This window comes from Akebia trifoliata, chromosome 16 (assembly GCF_017979445.1).
Source record: "Akebia trifoliata isolate Shusen 1 chromosome 16, ASM1797944v1, whole genome shotgun sequence".
Classification (NCBI taxonomy): domain Eukaryota; kingdom Viridiplantae; phylum Streptophyta; class Magnoliopsida; order Ranunculales; family Lardizabalaceae; genus Akebia; species Akebia trifoliata.
Genome location: NC_141390.1, coordinates 10,018,544 through 10,036,796, shown reverse-complemented (window position 1 = coordinate 10,036,796; position 18,253 = coordinate 10,018,544). Strand labels below are relative to the sequence as shown.

The window sequence follows — 18,253 nt, the reverse complement described above, 5'->3', positions numbered from 1 at the left end:
AAAAATGTTTGCCTTTCTTTAGGCCTCCAAACACTTTCCTATATATATGGGTCGGGTTGCATATACACATAAAGCCACTCAGATCTGCACAAACTAGTTTGTTCGTCAGATTAAACACAAATCCAACCGTTTAGATCTAAAAATTTCTAAAACAGAGCACGTGCTCTATTACATTACTTAAAATTTTCAGTATTTGCTTATAACTCCCCATGTGAGCCATAAACGAAACAAAATCTAACCCTTTGCCCTCCTTTTCTTCTTCCGTTTTTTCTCTTCTCCTCTATTTTCGTGTCGAATCATGATTTTTTTTATTTATTATGTGAGTGTTTAGAATGTTTTCTAATGCTTGAAATAAGGGTTGCAATTCCAGTCAATGTGGATGAATTAGTTTTATTTATTTATATTACATTAATGATGATAAAGAATTAGATAAATACTTGGTGTTTCAATTCCATGGACATGTTTTATTTGTCACCATTTTCATTGTTGTTAGCTTACACGATTGAAGTGCAAAAACCAATGCGCCATTAAGGTTTTAATAAGCTTATCCATAAGAAAAAATAGGAATTGATTAAGTGCAGAATTAGTCATAATTACGTTAAAAACAACTGCTAAAGGCTGTCGTTAATGGCGACAGTTTGCAGCAGTCGTTTAGCCGTCGTTTCTCCTCACATACAAGTTATTCCTTATATCAGCAACACTATATTATCTCTTTTTCACTCATCTCTGCCTCTCTCAAATCTATCGATCACACACACACACACACACTCTCTCTCTCTCTTTTTCTCTCGCACCACTTAATAGGTTGCAGAGATTATCAAATTGGCGAGGGGATCGATCGAAGGAGATTTGATACATTTTTTCGTTGTTTTTCTCCGATTTTTGACTAGTTCTTCACCTGTAAATCGATTGACACACTTTTTCTTTCTGACTTGGTCAATCGAGAATGCTTGGAGAAAGAAGCCAAGATCATGAATCTCGTAAGGGGAAACCCAAACGTTCTTCAGATCATTAACGTTTCCGAAGACGAGGATTATCTCCATATCGAGCTCTATTAGTCGTCCGATCTCTACGATCGCATCTCCAAAAGGATCTGTGGGAGAGATATTTGAGGCGAATCTGTGGGAGAGATATTCGAGGTGGTTCTCTGTGTGAATCTTCAGTTTCCAACTCGGATCTTTCATTCTGTGTCTTCGTCGGCGAAAGATCTTTTGCGGAGGATGCTCTGTAAGGATGTTTCGAGGAGATTCTCAGCAGAACAAGTTCTTAGTAAGTGATTCTTGATGAAACCTTATTTACTCTATTTAAATCTCCTTAAATGCCTTGCATAAGAGTCTTTGAAAGAGATTTCTCAATTTCTTGCCAGTTTTTAGGGTTTTGATCACTATTTTACTCTTATAATTCAAGGTTTTTAAAATGTTTTTTGTTTGATTCTTTAAATTTTCCTTATTTTAGATTTGCAATTGTTTTTACGTCCCTTTTCTCTGCATTTATATTTGTCAATTTTTAGGATTTTGATCTCTATTTCTCTGTATTTTGTATGAGTTGTATGTGTTCTTCTATTAATTTTTCCATTTTCTCTGCATTAATTTCTCTTCTTTATTAACTGTGAGTGTACTCCAGGTTCTCAGAAAGGTTAGTTTGAGCTGTTGAAGTCTTGAAGATGTTGTTTTGTATTTATACATAGAAGTGTATGTAGATTTGTCTCAGTGATAGACTAAGCAGTTCTAGTGTTTATCTCTCTTGTTGTTTTAAGTATTATAGATCAAAACATGTGTTTTCTTCAACCATATTCTAAGTTGGTTAAAAGGCCACTTTTTTAGGAGTATTGTGGGATCAAAACCAGTTCATTATTGTTCATAGTTCTGGTCATAAGATAACATCCTTGGTTTTTGATTTTTTTTATTCAAGAGGTTCTGTTCTTTCTGTTTCCAGTATAGAAAAAAATTTAGAGAATATGGGATAGTTGATGATTTAAATTGTCCTTTTGAACCCAAAAAAAGAAAGACATGGAGTCCAACATCAGGTATTTTATAAGCGCCTTTGAGAACTCTACAATGAATGATTTAAATTGTCCTTTTGATGATGAAGACAGGAAAATTTCAATGAATGTAGTTAGTGTAGTGTGACTAGGGTCAAGATAATCTTCTGTTCTATTCAAGGCTTCTTGCATTTCCTAGTAATAATTATTGCTGACTTCACATTGATACTTTTTTCTTTCCATATGATGCTTAAGTGGTTCTTTCATAGGCCTGTATTAGATTCTGTCTATCCTGTCTCATTTTCAGACAGCCTCTTGTTTGTTTAACTCTTCTAGGGAACTCTATGCCTTCTACTTCTTACATTAATTCAGGTAGCTACTTTAGGGTTTTTGTGTGTGTGTGTTGCATCTTCTTGATTGTTTTCATGTTGTTATAACTAGCAAAGTGAATGTGATGGCAAAGTTCCTCCTTATTTGAAGAAAGAATTGGCTAGAATATTTGATAAAGAGAGAACTTGAAGAGAGAACTTGGAGAGAGCGACTCTGGAAAAATGGCATTGTCAAATCATCACCAATATCTCCTCAGAAGCATCCTGAGTATGTTGGTATTGAAGAGGTAAGAGTCATGCATACCTGTCTCTTATGGCCCTTTCTCTATTATTGAGATAATGATGTTGAGATGATACCTCGTTAACCCCTTGTTACTTTTGTAGGATCCAACATGCATTATATACTAGTAGTATTTATATCTTTGATTAGTTTAGTGAGGGTTAACTTTGTAGCTACGATTTTCTGTTTCTTTCACCTTCTAATCTTGTTTTTTTTTTTTGTTGAAATTTTACTATTTCTTCTGTTTGAAGTCGATCTGTCAGATCTTGTTAACTGCAAATACAGTTGTATTGAGGGATAGAATTAGAATATTAGAGAAAAAATATATATTTGATCTCATTTAAACTAGATGTACTTTTCTTTTCTCTTTTTTATTGACTTCCCTGTAACATAGGCTAGGAATGTTAGATGGCTCATGTGGAACAAAACCAGTACATGTTAAACTTTGTGATTCATAGCTGAGTTATAGAGTTTGAAATGAAATTATATGATCTTCACATATGGGTATGCTAATGCATAAACTTAGTTCATCATGGTATTTACAAAATTAACACTACGTCATAATGTGGTTTTTGACGCCACAATTGCGTAAAATAGAAATATTAAATATGAGAATGTTTTATAGGTCCCTTGTGAAGCATGGATCAAGAAAGGTGATCTCAAAGAAGTTATATACCATGAGGTGAAGCATGTTCAGCTAGATCTTCTGGTTGTGGGAAGTCGTGGTTTTGGCCCTTTCCAAAGGTATGCCAAGTCTTGGTTATATGGACATTCATTTTTTGTTGTGCTCATTCTCGTCTTCATTGATGATGGTTTACTCTGAAAGCGCCCTCGATCCGCGGGGTGCGCGGATCCGCTTTTGACCCTTGAGGTTTGGGAGTCGCCACCTAGTTGTTATGGTCTAGGAACCAAATTGACTCTAAAAAAAATAAACTAATCTACGAAAGAAAAAAAGAGTCCGGGGATCACGTTACGGGGTTGGAAGGTGTTAGGCACCAACCCCGCCCGGCCAAAGCCGGTCTCTACTAACTTTCCAAATATATCACATTGCTAAAAACCTAGATAAAAATAAAAATAAAAAATTTCATACTTTTCCGATAGCAAGGATTTTGCTCCCTCAGATCTGACAAAAAGAGCTCCTTGTACTGTACTCACTTGCTTCGTTCTGTCTCCGGATTTGACTTCGGATCTCCTAGATCAAGGTATCTCCTTGTTTCTGAATCTGAACTCTTCAAGTTTGTTGCGGATTTAGGGGTGTTTTTGGAGGGATTTTAGGTGTTTTCTAGACTAAAATTGAAGGGGAGATGTTAGGTAAGGAGTTAGGACTCCAAAACTAGGGTTTATGGGGGGCTAGGGGAGCTTCTAGACCTACTTTTCTTAGGATTTATGATTTGATACGAAAATAGGGTGTGAGCACCTCTATTTATAGATTTTTTTTAGGGTTGATTTGGATAGAATTAGTATTCAATTAGAGTTCTTTTAATTAGAGTTGTGTTTTAGTTAAAATTGTTTTAGGTAGAATTGTATTTTAATTAGAATTGTTTTAGGTAGAATTATTTTTAAGTTAGAACTCTATTAGATAGAGTTATTATTTAATTAGAGTTCTATTATGACTTTTGGTCTTATTTGATTGACTTTTAATGTTTTGACTTCAGTCTTAATTGATTGATTTTTAATATCTTGACTCCAGTCTTGCTTAATTGACTTAATTTTGACTTCAGTCTCACTTGATTGACTTTAATACCTTGACTTTAGTTTTGCTTGATTTACTTTTAATTTTTGGAGAACCCCCCTCCATTATTTCTTTAATTCTTTGGACCCCCAAATGGAGGGGTCCTTAAAGAAATATCCCACGAACCCTCAACAATTTTGCCTGAGAGTCCGATTAATCGATTTTTTAGATTCAAAATTTTAAATTAATTTCATTAATATTTCACTTTAATTATTTAATGTTTTATTTATTAATTTCGAATTTTTTAATTATGAAAATTGTGAAATTACCGTTTTGCCCCCGGAGAGGACTTTTCACGTTTCAAGTCGGTTTTTAATGTTCTAGGATGTTTTAGAATCGATTTTTCGTAAGGAATTCAATGAGAATCTTGGTTTGTGTCATTTATGAAAATTTTTATGTGAAATGATTGTGAACTTTATGAGGGGCATTTTCGTAATTTTGTCAAATACTGTTAAAATTGGTGAAATGATTTATTTGATTCTGATTTGTTATTTTATGTGTTCGAGAGAGTTTTCCTAAGCGTAATGTAGGCTCTAGGGTTGTTTTGATGATAGGGGTATTTTGGTAATTTGATAATTTTTTAGTGATTTTTATCGTAAAGCTTCTTTTTGGTCTACAAGATGATGATTTCTATGTTTCTGGGGTCGTATTTTCCTAACGTAGCATGGTTTCTAAGGTTTTGTCAGTTCGAGATACCTTATCCGGATTTCTGAAACACATCTGGTAACAAAATAAAGCAATGGAATACACATCCATCATTGGGAATCATTGCGATCGGGTTGACGAGTTGATTAATTAGGCGAGTGCAAAAATGGGGTGTCTACAGATGCCCCTCTTTGGCAGAGGGTTGAAGCAAATTAGATAGCAAATCTATTTTGGTAGATAGTGCGATATCTGAATGCCAAAGCTAGTGACAGTTCATTTTGCAGCCTGATTTAGCAATTCGTCAAGGTGTTCGGATCCTTGAGGGTAAAGCTCTCCCCGAATCAAAAGGTTGTCAGGTCCTTGAGAGCAAACTCTCACTGACGGTGTCAGATCCTTGAATTTTAGAAAATTCTCATTGACTAATGAACAAATGTGCAAATGTGTGCATTGTGTGAAATTGAGTAAAATCTGAGTAAAACAAAACTCGAGAAAATTTGAATGATATTTGAGACAAATCTGAGCAAAAGTTGGGAGAAAGTTAAATGTCCTACTCTACCTACTTTAGGTGAAAGAGTAATGAATTTATATTTTTTTTTAGAGTCTTATTTTACCTACTCAGAATGAAAGAGTAATGCACTAAATTTTTTTTGGGAAGTTTTACTCTACCTACCCGGAGTGAAAGAGTAATGAACTATTTTTGTTTTTTTTTTTTTTTGGAAGTTCTACTCTACCTACTCGGAGTGAAAGAGTAATGAATTAAGCTTTTTAGAAGTCCTACTCTACCTGCCCAGGGTGAAAAAGTAATGAACTAATTTTTTTGGGAAGTTCTACTCTACCTACTCGGAGTGAAAGAGTAATGAACTAATTTTTTAGGAGTCCTACTCTACCTACCCAAGGTGAAAGAGTAATGAACTAATTTTTTTTTTGGAAAGTTCTACTCTACCTACTCGGAGTGAAAAAGTAATGAACTAATTTTTTTTGGGAAGTTCTACTCTACCTACCCGGAGTGAAAGAGTAATGAACTATTTTTTTTTTTTTTGAAGTTCTACTCTACCTACTCGGAGTGAAAGAGTAATGAACTAAGCTTTTTAGAAGTCCTACTCTACCTGCCCAGGGTGAAAGAGTAATGAACTAATTTTTTTGGAAAGTTCTACTCTACCTACTCGGAGTGAAAGAGTAATGAACTAATTTTTTTTGGAAGTTCTACTCTACCTACCCAGAGTGAAAGAGTAATGAACTATTTTTTTTTTTTTGGAAGTTCTACTCTACCTACTCGGAGTGAAAGAGTAATGAACTAAGTTTTTTAGAAGTCCTACTCTACCTGCCCAGGGTGAAAGAGTAAAGAACTAATTTTTTTTTTTTGGAAAGTTCTACTCTACCTATTCGGAGTGAAAGAGTAATGAACTAAATTTTTTTTGGGAAGTTCTACTCTACTTACCCAGAGTGAAAGAGTAATGAACTATTTTTTTTTTTTTGGAAGTTCTACTCTACCTACTCGGAGTGAAAGAGTAATGAACTAAATTTTTTTTGGGAAGTTCTACTCTACCTACCCGGAGTGAAAGAGTAATGAACTATTTTTTTTTTTTTTTGGAAGTTCTACTCTACCTACTCGGAGTGAAAGAGTAATGAACTAAGCTTTTTAGAAGTCCTACTCTACCTGCCCAGGGTGAAAGAGTAATGAACTAATTTTTTTTTGGAAAGTTCTACTCTACCTACTCGGAGTGAAAGAGTAATGAACTAATTTTTTTTTTTGGAAGTTCTACTCTACCTACTCGTAGTGAAAGAGTAATGAACTAATTTTTTAGGAGTCCTACTCTACCTGCCCAAGGTGTGAAAAAGTAATGAACTAATTTTTGAGGAAACAAACAGGGGATTAACCTCGCATTTGAATTTTTTTTTTTTTTAATAAAAAGTTGAATTTTATGAAGGTCTGGTAAACATTTTAACTCTCTTTGAATTTAAGGAGTTTTCAAAATTATTATCAAGAGGGTAACCTTTAATTCAAAGTTAACCTTATCCTTTGGGGTTGAAATTTACCAGGCATCAGAACAAAAATGCCCCTAGTTTGACAAGGAACATTGCACTGGGGATAATTGAATATAATTTGAAAATAAATGCCCCTAGTGGAAGGGGGAAACTGTACTCTTTAGAAAAAGGAAGTGCCCTTGTTATGAAAGTTTGAAATCCTTGATTACCGTAAGCACAATAAAGGTTTAACTTTTAATTTTGACTTTTTATATTGAAGATTTTGAGTCAGGCTCAAAGAAATTGGAACAAAATATTTTTTTCTGAAATTCATCATAGAATTTGTTCTTTCTCCCTGTCGGTTCACTTAGGGATATGAAACTCTTCAGATCAATCATAGACAAGATACTTGAATCCACTGAGTCTATATTTGGTTCAACCTGGGTATTGAAACTTGATCATTCGGACTTCTGATATTTCGGCACGGGCTACCTTTTCAGCTTCTCAACTCAACAAAGATTTTCTTTTATTTTTTGATAGCTCTAAGTTTTGCCTAGATTGCCTATTCAGGTTTTCAATCTAGCGAGCATGCTCTAGCTTTTGCCTAGATCGCCTTTTTAGGTTTTCGATCTAGCGAGCTTACAATTTTTTCTTTTTTTCTTTGCTCTAATTGTTGCCAAGGTCGTCCTTTCAGATTTTCAATCTTGCGAGCTTACCTTAATTTTTGCCTGAGCCGCCCTTTTCGAGTTTTCAACTTAGTAGGCTTTTTTTCTTCTTCTTCCCTTCTGAACTTCTGGAGTTGCTGTCTGATCATGCTTTGCTATCTTCCTTGACTTCTCGCAAGGTACTTAGGAGGACTTTCATGGGTAGGCTTAGGACTGGGTATAAAAAGAAAGGGATTTTGAGGCTCAAAAACCCAAATGCCCCTTGTGTGGCATTTGCTTTTAAATTATTTTCTTTTTTCTTGAATTTTCTTCCCCACTTTGACAATTTTTTTCTTTTGAATTTTTTTTTTAGATTTTTTCTTTGTCGGGGAATCTATTTTTTTTATTTTATTTTGATGTGGTCGGGCCTGAAGTAATTTCTCAGGTTGCCTACATACCCCAAAATTTTGGGATCAGACCAAAATGTAGTTCGAATTTTCCCTCCCCTAGGTTAGGTGATCGGGCTAAGAAAGAAAAAGGCATAATTTTTCTTTTTGAAAAAGGTTGCAAAGGGGTTGAGAAAGGATATATTGAACTGGGTAACAGGAGAATTGATTCGGTCAAAGATGGCCTCCTTAAATGTAGTACCGTTTGATTTGGTCAAGGTTGGTTGGTTCTAGTAATTATATTCCATCATGATCTTGAAGTCTAACAGTTCTTCTAGATAATATTTCCTTAATGATTGAATCTCTCCAATTGGGTTCAAACTTTCTAGAATCGAGGAAGAGTACTCAATTTTTTTTTCTTGGGTAGTCTGATGCTTTAGATCCTTGACTCATAAGTGATGAACTTTGACTTTCTTATCAAACATGCAAGTGACTCCTCTCCATTGACAGATCCAATCTGTTTCTAAAAATTAACTTCCATCAAGACCTTGAGATACAGGATTTTTCCTTTTAACCGGTAAGATTGCTTCCATATCATACTAGAGTGACTCTAGTAGAAGACTGTATTGAAGTGTAATATGTCCATAATGCGAATGGTAACTTCTCTGACCAATCCCGGTGTGATGTGTGATTGACACATTTTCACGATGATTGTCTTGAGATTTTTACTAGCTGCTTCAACTATTCCATCGATTTTAAAATTCCAGCACTGATGCATTTTATAATCCCTCCTCTGACTATGTCAGTCTATTCTGGTTGGTGTTCTCACAGGATGGGTATATATTTCATGTTGAACAACACTCCAAATTTAACCGACATATTCTCATAGGACCATGTAAGCAAGTCTTTTGAATTTTCTGAATAAATTCATCATCTCTTTATGCTCCTCTGGGGATAAGTTAGTTCCAATATAAATTTCTTGGTAATTATTTTTGTTCCGAGGTCAATGACCTTTGCTTTCTTGAGTCCGACTCTTATCTTTTTGCTCATGAGAAAAACATATCCTTGAAGCTAGATTATTAGTTAATTCGTTAATGCGCTCGGGGTATTCAAAAATTTTCTTATCCAATCAAATTCAGAAGGGGCGACAGACACCTCTATAGACTCAACAAACTAACTTGACTCAATAAGAAAAGGTAGACTCAATCTAAGGAAGACATGACCTTGCTAGAAAAAAGGACTCGAACTAACCCAAATGACTTATGAAAATTCAAGGCAAGTACCCACATGAGTTTGATTAGGACTGAGGACTGAGATATTACTTACAACCGGTAGGATTGAAGCACTATGATCTTTAGGGAACAACTGGACGATGTTGAGAAATTCTGAGGTCATTTCTGACTATTGACTTGATATTGACGTTTACTTTAACTGACCGGATTTACAATCCTAACTAGACGATAGACGATTGAGCTTAGATACAATGATAACCCTTAAAACCTCTTTGAAGGTGAATTTAACCAATTTCAATGTCACCCCCTTGATAACATTTTAAATGAACCCTGAGATTTTATAGAATTTTGTGCACCAATCCGTTAAACAATTCATCCATTCAATGATTATTCAGAAGAAAAATAATTTTATTGCACTCTTGAAAATAACAATTTTCACAATTCTGATTATTTTTTGCAATCATTTTCTTTTTAGAAAAATATATTTTGATAATTTTATAAGGTCCATGCAAAAAATAGATTTTTGGTAAAAAACATATTTTAAAAATTTTCATGCAACAATAGATCTTTTGTAAATCATTCCTTTTCTTTTGGAAAATATTTTATTTTGAAAAATATTTTTTCTCTGAAAAATAGTTTTTTATTTGAAAATCATTTTCTCTTGGAAAATCTTGTTCTTATGAAAAATATTTTTTGGAAAACGTTTTTTTTAGAAAATATTTTTTCTAGAGAATAACACTTTTTCTGGAAAACATTTTTTCTGGGAAATACTTTGCCTTTGTAAACTATTTTTCTTCTTTGAAAATTTGATTTCTATTTTGATTTAAATGGCCCGGTCCATCAGGACTGTTGGATCGGGATGGACTGGGTCATTATTGTAAAAGAATGGATTCTTTATTGGGTCGGTGCACCCATTTTGATTTTCAAAAATAATATTTTTCATCCTTGAGGACAATCATACACTCTGATCTCACTATTCACATCACTCACATATATTCATCAATCAACGGACTCCATTCAATAAATAACCCGGGAACACCCACGATAAGTTCGGGTCGTGACCTATTGGGAAGGTTTCTAGACTCTAAGCTTACTACGTGCAATGCATTTTTATCTGGCCACCCTTACCCAAGCACACCTATATACCTTTCGATACGTGGTGACTTGGTTTGATATACCGTATAGGTGATAATCTAAAACCTCAATTCACTTCTCTGAAGCCAAAAACAGCCAATTCGATCTCCAGTTGAGAGGTGGCGCACAATGCTGAGCAAGGGCCCACTTAAATACCTCTCGTCTAGAATAGACGTAGTCTATCCCCCCTCGTACAGTAGGGTACAGCGGGGCAAGATCTTGCTTAGGCACCGGTTTTGACCAAGAAGTGCAATTGATATACTTAGACTATCTTTTATACCTACGGGTACGAGTCAAGAGTTGTAGCTTTCATAAATGGTTTGGCATCCCACGAGGGGACCGACCACGTACTAGTACTACGTTGGCAATCGGGACATGTGACTGTGTGGCTTACAATAGGTCAAAGGCTCAGGTCGCTCCAGCTTGGGTGCATCAATTTATCTTTCAGAATCACCTGATCAGACGGTATTAATGCCCCTAGTTTAATATACCCTAAGATACGTGACTAGAGTTGTGGTTTTCATGAATGACTTCACATCTCCGAAGAGACCGGGCCACGCACTAGTGCCACGTTGGCTAAATGGGACGTGTAAGTGCTCAAAACAGTAAACGTGCATGTGGTGTGTGCAAAGCAGGGCGGGGTGTGCCCGGGACTTTTTTCAAACAAATGGGCCTATGGCCCAGATTATGTCATCACATATGGATATCAAATGAATATTGATCAAGAAAATAATCCAAAACCCATCACATCGAAATTAAGATGAAATCAAACACATCACAAATATATCTGTCAAGATCATGTCAAATCAATTAATGAGCATGGCATATAATAATTGATCAAACAAACATTGCAATAGGCATAATTTTTATAATTTTTAAGGTCCAATCAATGATCACTTTTGAGTGATCCAAAATAAAACGAGATTCCAATAGGTGTTACATTGATGATAGAATGACAATGGTTGAGATGAGCTCACTCTCAAGAACATTAATTGTGCCAACATTAGATAAATTCAGATTTTCTGTGAATTAGGAAAATACAATCTGAACTTGCATTGATGATATCTAAGGCTCCCGATAATGAAATAAAGTGAACTCAAGTTCTAAATTAATCTACTCGATGAGATCTACAATTTATTAATAGGTGTCCAGACTTAGTTCTCACCAGAATGTTCTGTAAAAACGTTTTAACGTTGCTGTCCCAACTTTCATTTGGAAATAATTCTAGATTTACAGATTGAACTTGCATCGATGATATCTAAGGCTTCCGATAACGAAATTGAGTGAAATCAAGTTCTAAATTAATCTATTCGATGAGATATACGTTTTATTAAGGTTCTCAGACTTAATTCTTACTAGAATATTCTGTAAAAATGTTTTAACGTTGCTGTCCCAACTTTCATCATTCCATCATTTTCATAGGTCAATTTGAATCTTTCATTATTTAGGGGTCATCAAAAAGTGATCCTTAATTGGAAAAAAAAAATACCCAAATTCATCTACAATCAAGACAAAAAATAAATAAACAGAAAAAATAAATAAAATAAATTCAACTAAATAATAAAAGAAAAACGAGGTCATCTTGGCAATGCTCCCATACTTGGGATTTTTCAAGTTTGATCCTCAAAAGTCCCCAGTGGAGTCGCCACTGAAAGCGCCCTCGATCCGCGGGGTGCGCGGATCCGCTTTTGACCCTTGAGGTTTGGGAGTCGCCACCTAGTTGTTATGGTCTAGGAACCAAATTGACTCTAAAAAAAGTAAACTAATCTACGAAAGAAAAAAAGAATCCGGGGATCACGTTACGGGGTTGGAAGGTGTTAGGCACCAACCCCGCCCGGCCAAAGCCGGTCTCTACTAACTTTCCAAATATATCACATTGCTAAAAACCTAGATAAAAATAAAAATAAAAAATTTCATACCTTTCCGATAGCAAGGATTTTGCTCCCTCAGATCTGACAAAAAGAGCTCCTTGTACTGTACTCACTTGCTTCGTTCTGTCTCCAGATTTGACTTCGGATCTCCTAGATCAAGGTATCTCCTTGTTTCTGAATCTGAACTCTTCAAGTTTGTTGCGGATTTAGGGGTGTTTTTGGAGGGATTTTAGGTGTTTTCTAGACTAAAATTGAAGGGGGGATGTTAGGTAAGGAGTTGGGACTCCAAAACTAGGATTTATGGGAGGCTAGGGGAGCTTCTAGACCTACTTCTCTTAGGATTTATGATTTGATACGAAAATAGGGTGTGAGCACCTCTATTTATAGATTTTTTTTAGGGTTGATTTGGATAGAATTAGTATTCAATTAGAGTTCTTTTAATTAGAGTTGTGTTTTAGTTAAAATTGTTTTAGGTAGAATTGTATTTTAATTAGAATTGTTTTAGGTAGAATTGTTTTTAAGTTAGAACTCTATTAGATAGAGTTATTATTTAATTAGAGTTCTATTATGACTTTTGGTCTTATTTGATTGACTTTTAATGTTTTGACTTCAGTCTTAATTGATTGATTTTTAATATCTTGACTCTAGTCTTGCTTAATTGACTTTAATTTTGACTTCAGTCTCACTTGATTGACTTTAATACCTTAACTTTAGTTTTACTTGATTTACTTTTAATTTTTGGAGAACCCCCTTCCATTATTTATTAATTCTTTGGACCCCCAAATGGAGGGGTCCTTAAAGAAATATCCCACGAACCCTCAACAATTTTGCCTGAGAGTCCGATTAATCGATTTTTTTAGATTCAAAATTTTAAATAATTTTATTAATATTTTACTTTAATTATTTAATGTTTTATTTATTAATTTCAAATTTTTTAATTATGAAAATTGTGAAATTACCGTTTTGCCCCCGGAGAGGACCTTTCACGTTTCAAGTCGGTTTTTAATGTTCTAGGATGTTTTAGAATCAGTTTTTCGTAAGGAATTCAATGAGAATGTTGGTTTGTGTCATTTATGAAAATTTTTATGTGAAATGATTGTGAACTTTATGAGGGGCATTTTCGTAATTTTGTCAAATTCTGTTAAAATTGGTGAAATGATTTATTTGGTTTCGATTTGTTATTTTATGTGTTCGAGAGAGTTTTCCTAAGCGTAATGTAGGCTCTAGGGTTGTTTTGATGTTAGGGGTATTTTGGTAATTTGGTAATTTTTTAGTGATTTTTATCGTAAAGCTTCTTTTTGGTCTGCAAGATGATGATTTCTATGTTTCTGGGGTCGTATTTTCCTAGCGTAGCTTGGTTTCTAAGGTTTTGTCAGTTCGAGATACCTCATCCGGATTTCTGAAACACATTTGGTAACAAAATAAAACAATGGAATACACATCCATCATTGGGAATCATTGCGATCGGGTTGACGAGTTGATTAATCAGGCGAGTGCAAAAATGGGGTGTCTACATACTCTCAAAATGTTGGTGTCTGGTGATGGAGGAATGACTATGGGTCTAATTTGCTTTGCATGCAAGTTTACCCACGTTGATTCCTTGGTTAAGGCATTGCAATTGTACAAGGGATAAACCCTTGGAAGTCCCAAGACATCTAAGAATCTGAAAACTTCAGAAAATTGTAGGAATTTACCCCAAATTGGGGAATTCTTGTTGAGTTTGTCTACTATTTGTGGTCCAGTTTTCAGATTATGAATCAACCAAAGAATTGGGTATTATCCCCAACCTTGTTTCACTGATCTGATACTTAGTTGGGTTCCTTAATGGTGTATTTCTTGAGATGCAATCATACTTCATTCCACAATTTAATATGTAATGGCCACTTTTGTATTGAATAATCTTAAATGCATTATTAACTAAAAATTTGTGTGGCAGACTGGCAGCTTTATACGTTGTATTTGATACATAGTTATTGACATGTTCCCAGATGTGGTACATCGATCTGAATGATCATTGACCATGGCATGCAATGTCTACTAGAGAAACGTTGGGTTCATAATTATATGAACCTGAGACTATGAAATTGTTTCCTTTGCTACTTAACCCCCCTCTGTTCTTAAGTTCCGAATTAATAAATATGGCCAAGTATTGTGCTACCATGCCTGGTTTTGGTCTGTAAAAGGGTATTTGCCTGACCAGGTGTTTGCTTTTGGAAATTTCTCATGTTGAATTATATTAATCATTATGTATAATACTTGAGTTCATTTCTGCCATTTTTTTTTTTGTTCAATAGAAACAGGCAAGGATGGGAAAGATGATGCGGAGGCCATTCCCATATTTGGTGAAGAGGCAAATGTTACTTCCAATAGGCTTCTAGGGGTTACTATGGCTTCTGCTGGTATTACAGGGAAATCCGTAGGAACTGTACCTTCTCATCTGGGTATCAAACTCACAACCGATGAGCATTAACTGCTTATTTGTCCGAAATTGCTATTGAAGCCTAACACCTCGGGGTTAGCTTCTAATATGTAGAAGATGTAAGAGTGAGCACCTGGAGAGAGAAAGAGAAAGGTGAAATAAGAAAATTAATTTTTTTTTTAATTATAAATTCAGAAGACATCTTGATGGCGAGATAAGCCAATGGGCATTATATGCATCAGAAGTTTTGTTTGTTATATTAAGAATTTATATTTGTTGTATGAGCTCTTTTCTGTATCTCGTTATGAGCTTCATCTAGTAGCTTACATGCCTAGATGAATGAAAGGGAGGTTACTTTATTGGAATGCTCTCTTACCATTTGAGTTGCAGCTTGGGAATCATGGTTCAAATCTGACGGAGAAAGAACTTGAGACCCACACAATATCTACCTGGAAAGAGGGAAAATTGCATCTTGACAAACAAACTAATGGGCATGGAAGAGCATTTTCGAGGCGTCTAGTCCATGTAACTGGCTCTTGTGGTGTAGTTCTAACCTTTTCTAGCATGCAACCTTCACAGGAATGACCCCAACGAACAACATCATTGAAGGATAAACGTGGGCTCTCTGAATTCAAGATGGCTGCACTAAAGTGCTTCCAAATCTTCACTATGAATGGGCAAGAGAAAAACAGGTGATACACTGATTCTTCCTTCTCTCCACACAATATCAGTATATATTGGTTTGGTTTCAAAAACAAAATATTTGATATGGATTTTGTGGGCAGTTTGATTGGAAAAGTGGCTGCAGATCATAATCATAAATGGATATGTAAGGAATTTCTTGTCTGCATGGCATAACACAGGAGACATAGTAAGCAAGTCTTAGCTATATGAACATAAGTTTGTGATTTTTTATGTTTCAAATTTAATTATTGAGAATCCATACTTATTTTGTCCTGTTAATTTTCAGCATCCAAGGACATGGGAAGCTTAGTTTCAGTCTGGTATAAAGGTTCATATACAAACATAAATTCTCTCTTTGCAATGATCATGCAAACTTATGAGATTTAAGAATTCATCCCCTCATTTGTTTGTCTAATCCTACAGACTATAGGTTTGATTGCAGTTAGAGAAGGTGTTGTTCAATTAGGGGCAGTTCACAAAGTTCTCTCTCACACACACACACGCACACACAGGAATACTCAATGCAAAGCTACATAGGCAGAAAAGAAGAAAAGGAAGAAAACCAACAAATCATCCTCAATAGAAGCTATGGATGCCAATGTCTGGTGTTGAATTGGATGAGTAATTTTCTTTACCTGTCTCTTGTTATTGTTGTGTTTTACTCTTTGTTTATGAGCAATTGAATTTTCATTTTGTGGTGGGTTCAATGTGTAGAACATTTTAAATTGTAATTCATTTTTGATAGGATTATAAATTTCATGTTTTTATCCTTTTTTTTAGTATCCTAGTTAGTAATGTATGATTATAGGTGATGTGTGTTTTGTTTAGTCTTTAATGGTGTGTGTGTGGGCAAGGGACTCTCTGAATTATTGGGACTCCACAACTCCTCTGCTTTTCTTCCCGCCTCCAGAAAAGTCTCCAGACGTCAGCGGTGAGTTTACTAATTTTCAGAGTTTTCTAATTGGGTTCAGTTAATTATGTGAACTTGTATTCTTTGCATTACACGTGGTTATTGCATATGTTTTGCTTAGTAATGAGTAATGGTAGGTTACATTTGACAATTAACCGTGTACTGTTGAAATAATGGATAGAATGTATCTTGATTCGCTGCCCTTGCTCGGTGAGCAATTCAAATGAATGCCAATAAATTTGACAAAACTGTTCATGACAGGTTGTCACTCATTTAGTCTCTTATGAAGTTTTTTTACTTTTGTTTATGTTTATTTATTCACTTAATGATACAAAACTCTGTTGATGACAATTAAAATTTTGATGGATAGGACCTTTATTTACATTGGCCACAGAAGTTATTGAGTTAAGAAGAAGCTCAAGTATAAGGAGTTTTTGATTAAGTCAAGTAGCACAAAATCTATGGGCCAATCCATTTTCTTTCTCTTAAAGGGATGGATCCATCTTAACATATGGGCTTCTGCCGAGCTATATGATTGAGTGATAACGTCCATGAACGAGACATTTCTCAAAAGTTAGTCATTCCATTTTATCTCATTGTTGAATCAAACGATTCAAATAATATAAATCAGACAACTCAATCTCATTCATGGACGAGACGTAAAAGCACAAGTTTTAAGACCATGAGAGGCCTTTATTATTGGCTGCATTTTCAATTTATTGGAACTTGTAGGAGTTGAACCACATGTTACTATCTTCCACTTGGACCTTCCTCAAATACTTGAAGATGAATATGGAGGATGGCTGAGCCCCAAAATAATGTAATTTTACATCCTTTCCTTTGTAGCATCTCTTTTATTATTTGCACATAAGATTTCATGTGACATGGGTAGGATTTGTTTTCTGGTTCAGTGGGGATTTTACAGAATATGCAGATGTGTGTTTTAGAGAGTTTGGTGACAGAGTCTCCCACTGGACCACCATCAATGAGCCCAATGCTGTGTTTTTATCAACCATTGGCGACCCAACATTTCCACCTTCGATTTGCTCACATCGGGCTCGCTATCTCGGCTGCAGGCTTGGCAATGACTCTGTGGACCCCTACATAGGAATGCATCATAGTTTGCTAGCACACTCATCAGCTGCCAATGTGTACAGAGAAAAATATCAAGTGAGTTCTTTGGCTTGTATTTAAGGCAAAGTTGATAGGCCCCCCACCTTCGAGATCTTGTCCAAAGTAATATCCCACTTCTTGATCTTGACCATATATACTATATCAAGTGAGTTCTTTGGCTTGTATTGTTTCATTTTATCTTCTAAAATTAGATAATTTACAGTAGGTGGTTCTGAAAATAGTTAGATTTATGAAAGTTGAAGACGAGGGGTATTTGGGTCTTTTCATGTTGTTAGTTGGGGTCTAGGTCATCAATATCAAAATATAGGGGTATCTCCAATATTCAGCAACATGTGAGGTACAGGTGTAAAATAAATTTTTTTTTTTAAAAATACCCTATAGCGACGGTTGCCAACCGTCGCTATATCCCTATTTTACAGTCGTTTTTTCCGATTGTCTTGGACAGTCGTTTTTAAAAAACCACTCATTTTAAAACGACTTTTTTTCCGACTGCAGAGGCAGTCGTTTTTTATGCTTTATGACGTAGGGGTAGTCCAAATGGTAGATTTACATGGGATTTACTTAATGAATAAATGAAAAATATAATAGTTTTTACTACTAAAGTTGATGAGAATGAGTTATGAGTTTAATTATGAAATAATGGAATGCATCATATTCATCAAATCCTTACCCCAAAGATTTGGTATGGAATTTTACAAGTGCTGAAAATGGAAAGAAATCAATGGTTTTTGGTTGTTGGCTGTTGTAAGTGAGAGAACGAATTCAACTTAAAGAAAATGGTTAGGGATTCTGATAAAAAATACCTCGTGTTTATGATGTGGGGAGGTAATAGTAACTATCAAAAATATTAAGTGAAGAAAAAACTCACGTGCTCTGTCTTAGAAAGTTTTAAATTGCGACCGTTGGA

The 18,253-nt window shown here is 35.0% G+C and overlaps 1 long non-coding RNA gene across 3 annotated transcripts; it reads left to right on the top strand.

Annotated features, from left to right (window-relative positions):
• The first annotated feature begins 603 nt into the window (after positions 1 to 603).
• On the top strand, positions 604 to 17,677 carry LOC147382539 (uncharacterized). Of its 3 annotated transcripts, none has more exons than XR_015174095.1 (8): positions 604 to 1,269; positions 2,423 to 2,597; positions 3,216 to 3,334; positions 14,494 to 15,310; positions 15,404 to 15,489; positions 15,589 to 15,630; positions 15,745 to 16,233; positions 17,289 to 17,677. It is a non-coding gene; the product is annotated as an uncharacterized LOC147382539 (long non-coding RNA). The 3 variants fall into 3 exon arrangements; XR_015174094.1 differs by having other exon boundaries at positions 17,124 to 17,677; XR_015174093.1 differs by having other exon boundaries at positions 15,745 to 17,032; positions 17,124 to 17,677.
• The last annotated feature ends 576 nt before the right edge of the window (positions 17,678 to 18,253 follow it).